The sequence below is a fragment of the Daphnia magna genome, unplaced genomic scaffold (assembly GCF_020631705.1).
Source record: "Daphnia magna isolate NIES unplaced genomic scaffold, ASM2063170v1.1 Dm_contigs233, whole genome shotgun sequence".
Classification (NCBI taxonomy): Eukaryota; Metazoa; Arthropoda; class Branchiopoda; order Diplostraca; family Daphniidae; genus Daphnia; species Daphnia magna.
This window is the reverse complement of record NW_025533193.1, coordinates 6,057-12,222: the sequence shown is the minus strand read 5'-3', so window position 1 is coordinate 12,222 and position 6,166 is coordinate 6,057. Positions and strand designations below refer to the sequence as shown.

General features: G+C 38.5%; 1 non-coding gene and 1 pseudogene across 1 annotated transcript; one reads left to right on the top strand and one right to left on the bottom strand.

Moving 5' to 3' along the window:
- Positions 1-427: 427 nt before the first annotated feature.
- LOC116935168 lies at positions 428-3,440 on the bottom strand. Its single transcript, XR_006641913.1, has 9 exons — positions 3,346-3,440; positions 3,049-3,142; positions 2,637-2,976; positions 2,014-2,574; positions 1,784-1,939; positions 1,591-1,722; positions 1,206-1,525; positions 962-1,142; positions 428-898 (listed from the first exon to the last, which is right to left on the bottom strand). It is a non-coding gene; the product is annotated as an uncharacterized LOC116935168 (transcript).
- A 1,134-nt stretch (positions 3,441-4,574) lies between these two features.
- On the top strand, positions 4,575-5,655 carry LOC123467794 (annotated as a pseudogene).
- Positions 5,656-6,166: the final 511 nt, after the last annotated feature.

Below are 6,166 nucleotides of genomic sequence, written 5' to 3'. Positions count from 1 at the left end.
CTAGCAAATATCTTGCGGGCCAAAACCAGTTTTTCCCGGGTATTTTTCACCAGTTTTAAGATAAAACCCCGTGGTTTACCCCTGGTGAATAACCGCTTGTTTGCGTGCGGAAAACGGTTTAAAACTAGTATTTATAACCGTTTTAGAACCCACCTTCCATATAATACTGAGAGGTAGTACAGTGAGCAAAAGGTGAAGAAAATCGGTATTTTACTGGTGGTAACTACGATTTATAAACCAACCTTCCGTAAGAAAAAAGAGGTAACACAGCGAGCAATAAGGTGAGAAAAACCGGTAATTTTCTGGTAGTAACTACGACTTATGAACTAGAATTTAAAAATGGTTCCAGGTACCCTACTTTTTAAAACTACTGAGCTTCCCCTTCTTTTTTCAGATAGTTTACTATTAAGTTAAAAAGACGAAAATGGAATTGAGAAACCATCAGCGTTTATTGCGTTTTGTCTTTGCATATGAAACAACCTTAAATAAAACCAAAGTACGAGTAACTGCGAAAGGCAATAAATTATAAAATGACAATTTTCTGACTTTAGAACGACATTGGCAAAGAATAAACGTCAATTCAAGAGGTTTGAAACGGTGTTGAATCTTCAATTACAAAGATCTGGTGCTCGAGCAAAAGCAGGCGGAGGTCTAAAATTAACAACTTCTTTTTCTAGAATAGTCATGTAGTTGTAGAGAATAACCGCGTCACTGTCATCATTTGCATTTGGAAGCTGAGGAGCATCTGCTGACGCATCCGTCTCCAAGGCACCTGGCACATTATTCTTCTTCCTGTAGTTTTTGGCATTGTATTTCCGGCAGTTTTTAATCATTTCAATTAGCCTCCGATGATCAACATTTGCAGTGTTCCGCGAAAGATTAAAAATGTCGAGAGCAACTAAAATAGAAAAAAATAGAAGGAAATAAGGGCTGTATGTAAGCGCAAACAAAAGATGCTTACCTCCTATAACTGAAAGCATATTCATCAGACCAGAGAGTCCGGGCCTTAAGTCATTGACCCGACCAACACTACGCCACTGCATTTTCTGACTAGTTTCGTCACATAAAAACAAACGATACGCCTGGTTTACAAAAGCGCCTATTGATTTGGACGCCTTATATCGCTCAGATATGAAGAAAACCTGTGGAGAACATAAGATAAAAAATTAATTTTGAAATTTAAAAGAAAATGAACAGCTTCTAACCATGCTTATTGCAATTGTTTTGTCCGAGAGAGCTGTGTTGGTAGCAATGAGTTTTTCTACTGTATCGCAAGAAACAATTCCGAAGTTGGACTCCACGATCCATCTATGGTAGTTGGCGTGCTTGGTAGCTTTTAAGGGCAAATCATTTTTGAAAGACTCCTCCATTCTTTTAGAAACGGAATCTAACTTTTCGATTACTGTACTTCCAAGCCCATCGAGCTTCTTTTCTACTTGCTCAATGGCTCTCATCAATGTCTGAACGTCGAATGATGAAAATGCCTGAGATGACTGATAGCCATTCAATTGCAGGAGATCGCCACCTGTGCGAAAAGGTTTCAATAATATAAAAACACTTGAGAGAAGCACGAAAATGAGGTTCAATTACCGTTTGCCCATGACAATGGAGTGTCATTATTTCTGTTCAAGCTACGTGTGTAAACAGCATCCAACCTCGTGAACTCATCACAAGTAGGAAAAGATGGAGGACTTTCCAACTCTTTGTCATGATGGCCAACACCTAGCAACAACAAAATAGTCAATGGAATACGAAGTAGTAAAGTGACGAAAATAAAATTTACCAATATTCGTTGAACGTGTTATAACGTCGTTGTTTTGAGTGCCATTCAAATATGCCCCATGTCCACGAGTTTGTGTTTGTGAAATGGACGGCAAAGCGTTGGAACCCTGAATATCAATATTATTCCGATTCTGCTCTTCTTCATCTTGTACGTGGCCTGTTTGCAAATTGAGACGACATATAAACATGAACATCATATATACATTCAATTAAATGAAAAAAAATAATCACTTGTAGACGGTAAAGGTGCTCCATTGTTGACTATTCCACTTGCTTTGTTAATAGCTCCACATAATGCTGCTTCAGTTCTTGTGCCAACATCATGCGGTTGTGGACTAGGAATAACGGACGGACGAAGAATATTGCTGCCGTCACCACTGCTACCATGGGGCGCCGGTACAGCTGCATTCGAAACTGGCATGGATGAGTTGTTCAATGAAACCAACTCAGAGTTGGTGGTGATGTTGCCCACACAAGCTCCAACATTTAAGTTCGTTGGGAAATTTTCGAAATCAAACGGGGTGTTCGACTGACAAGATCTTAAGCTTTGAGTCCTGATGGCAACAGCTGGATTGAGGTTGGAGCTGGACGATGGTGTCTCTATTAGAGAATTATTATTCGTTCTTCATTCCTTCCCTTTTCCGGAAACCTTCTCTTCCAATGGACGCTTTTGAGCTGCCTTCCTTAATCCTCTGCCCAAAATACGATCACTGTCTGAAATAAAAGCGTCTGACAGTATGGGTTGACCATTAGCTGCAGCTTTGGCGGCCTTTATTGCTTTCGTAAATTTAACTGCATAAATAAACATTACGGTACAAACAGGTGTGTAGAAACAAATACATTAATTAACTTACCAACCTTGGTTTGGTTTAAAATGGCATGAATATCATATTCCATCCACGACTCGAATGGTATTTGGAATCTTCTGAATGTCTTCTCTCCCCAGTCAATCGGACTTTTACCCCCAACTGTGAATCTGGGTTGAGGATAAAGTAGATATTCCATGTTGCTCGAAATCCATCCAGTTGGGATAATACTGTGCACTTGTCGCTGTATGCGGTCTTCTCCACATTCCAGTGTGGTAACAATGAAAAACTTCACTTCGCTCGATGAGTTACCTCCAAGTGGATGACTACCAACTTCAGGCAAAATTTTATTGTACGTTCCCTTCCAGAATTGCTGAATTCTTCCAACCTGAGATAGAAATCATTAGTTACAGTAAAGTGAACAAAAGTATTATCTTTCTAAAATTTCAAAGAAAAAGACCTGAAATGTTTCTTCGTCAGATGAAAACGAATCATCTTGTGGTTCATCACTGTCACCAGAGGATGCCATCTTCAATATAAAACGCTATATTATCCTGAAAAAGAACCATTAAGAAGTTAATTAACTGATTAGTTCTGCAATCACGTGTGAAACATGTGATTACCACGTGAGAAATTCACAAAAATCGAATGACGGAAAAAAGTAAAAATCAAACATGAAATATGTCATCTCACAATCAATTTAAATTTTGAAACGTGAAGTTTAAAGCACAAATCACATATTTCGGTGAAATTTTACCTGAAAAATCGTCGAATTAGGTACTTAGAAAAATCACGAAATTTGAAATCGAAAGCAGGCTTAGGAACACACAAGTTTGCCACTACGTCACAAAATGGAGTTTCTGCACGCCACCGTTACTGAGAGATCTGGCATCTTATTTATTATTTAAATCGGATATGAAATCCATTAAGTCTTGATGAATAAATTTTTAATAAATTACTGCATTTTAGTTCGATATAAGAATAGGAAATATGAATTGAAACAGATAAATCCAATCAGTTGGTCAAACGTAAGTGGCAACAATGATCCCTAGGAATGTAGCAGACGCTTTTCATTTTGTGGAGCGCATGACAGTCACGTTTTTCTTTCTTCCTATTCTGTGCTAAGTTAGGTTTTTTGCAGTTTTGAACTAGAATAGTTGTGTCAAATGTCCGAGTTGTTACCGTTCAGTGATGTTCAAACTAATCAAATACTGTTGATTGCTGGATACTTTAAACGTGAGCCCAAGAAGAAGGCTGGTAACGTAACAGCGGAATATTCAAGAATCTTACAAAGAAAAGCACGAAAGTACATCGACGAGTGGCTTATGAAAGGTGTCCCACCAGTTACGTTTGATAAATTAGCAAGATCAGCACCATGGATTTTTGAAAAGTTTGAGTTGACGAAGTCTGTAGTTTAAGAAAACATATCCACCCAGCCATGTCAATCGACATCAAAGCCAACACCTGTTCCAGGAAACACAACTACACTTAATGGTAACCCAATCTAGTACCGTTTCCTTACATTATTTATTATTAACAACATATACTTCATTAGGCTACCATACATCGCAGGATACTTATGGACAAGAAGGTGGAACGTCACACATTGCTGAACTGTTGTTTAGTGAAGATGATGATGATGATGGAGATGATACGTCACATGAATTTGAAGGAATGCCAGCTAATTTTTTATGTGGTGGAGAGTATTTGGAAAAAACACTGACTCTCAAGAAAATTTTACAGCATTTTGCAGTGTCAACGAATCAAAAGAAAAGTCAAATGACATACTTGTTGAAACTGTTGATTGAATATCAGCCTCTTCCAGCCTACGACTCATTGCCAGCTACAGGCCAGCAGTTACTTTATATAGATGGGAGAGATGTAGTGAATCAAAGAAGCGCACAAACCTTGACATCGTCACAAACACCTAGCTCTACTGAACAACCGACGAGAAAAAAAAAGAAAACCGATGCCTTTACCCCTGTTATAAATTTGGACGACGAGGGCAATTGCCTATACGTGCACTTTGGGCTAGAAAACGCATTATGTGGTGATTCTGTTGGCATCTATTTTAAACACGCGGATATCCTCCAGTATGCTGGCATCTATAGGACAAATCCTGAAGCTTTGCCCTTTTGTTTAAGAAACAAGGTAATTTTTGTTTTTATTTGATGAAACAGTTGGCAAAAAGTCGTTTATTTCTGATCTCCTTTATTTCGTTTTCCTAGATTTACAAGATGGATAAGAAAGTTGAAGTGGAGCAGGCCAAAGCATTTCTTCAAGGTCGTCGCTTGGATGACACGGACAACGCAGTTTTGATCTCTCGTCATGTGACACACTTTGAGGTGGATTTAAGTGCGGATGGAGTTCAGTTTTTCGACAATTCAGAACAGTCTGAATGCATCCCTATCTGTATGATAGTCCATTCAGTGAGTGAGTCTACTGATCTATCCAAGTGCAAGCGTATTTTACTTAAAGTGCGAAAACCTGTTATTATTGGCGTTGCTCATTGCAAAACAAAACCAGACGTGAAGAAATTCCTTGCCCCTTTGATTCAAGAATTAGTGCGACTTGATCCGACGAATCTGGATGACCAAGTTACTGCTGGTCGACAATTTACAGTGTCAATTCGGTGCATCATAGCCGATTGGCCTATGCGATCGTATCTTAAACGAATAAAGGGACATTCAGGATATTGGTCCTGCGAACGCTGTATTCAGGAAGGTGTACGATGCATTCATCATCCCCACAGTGCCACTGAAATCAGGAGAAGAGCCGAAAACTAGTATTCAATTTTTGGAACTGAACGCCCCCCAAGAACTGATGAGGATTTTTTTGTCATATTGTGAAAGCGATGAAAGTAGAGATAACCACATAACTAATGTTAACGATATAAGTCCATTTGTTGAATTGAATGTTCCAATGGTTACTGCATTCCCCATTGAACCGATGCATACAATGTATGCATGTTGTTTTGGCAGATTACTAAAGGGAATAGTATCAGTTCAAAAGGAGGGTAAAATAAGCAAAAATCTTTTGTCTTTAATAGATTCGAGACTGCGACTTTTCAAAAGTGCAAGCCATTTGAGTTTGACAGATACCTTCGATCACTTAAAAATTGCGTAAACAAGTATAAGCATCATGAATTAAGAGATTTGTTGATGTACTTTCTTTTTCCAGTATTTAGTGGCATTTTGAGTGAAAAACAATTTAACAACTTAATGTTGCTTCAATATGCGATGCTCTTAATGGGAGGTTTTAGCCCAAACCCGGTACCAAAAGAGGATGCCTTGCGAGCATCGTGTGTTTTGAAATTTTTGTTCAGCAACTTATCGATTTTGGCTATCCAATCAGGCCGACTACACACGCAGTTATTCATCTTCCGGAAGACGTTATTCATTTTGATTGTGGAATTGAATCTTTGAGTGCTTTCCCTTACGAAAATTTCTACAGATTCTTTAGAAACATTCTTTCTTCGGGAAATAAACCTTTAGAGCAGATAAGAAACAGATTAGTAGAAAGATCGAAGTATCTTTTGCCCACTTCTTCGGATGGGATGATCATTAATTCATCACAAC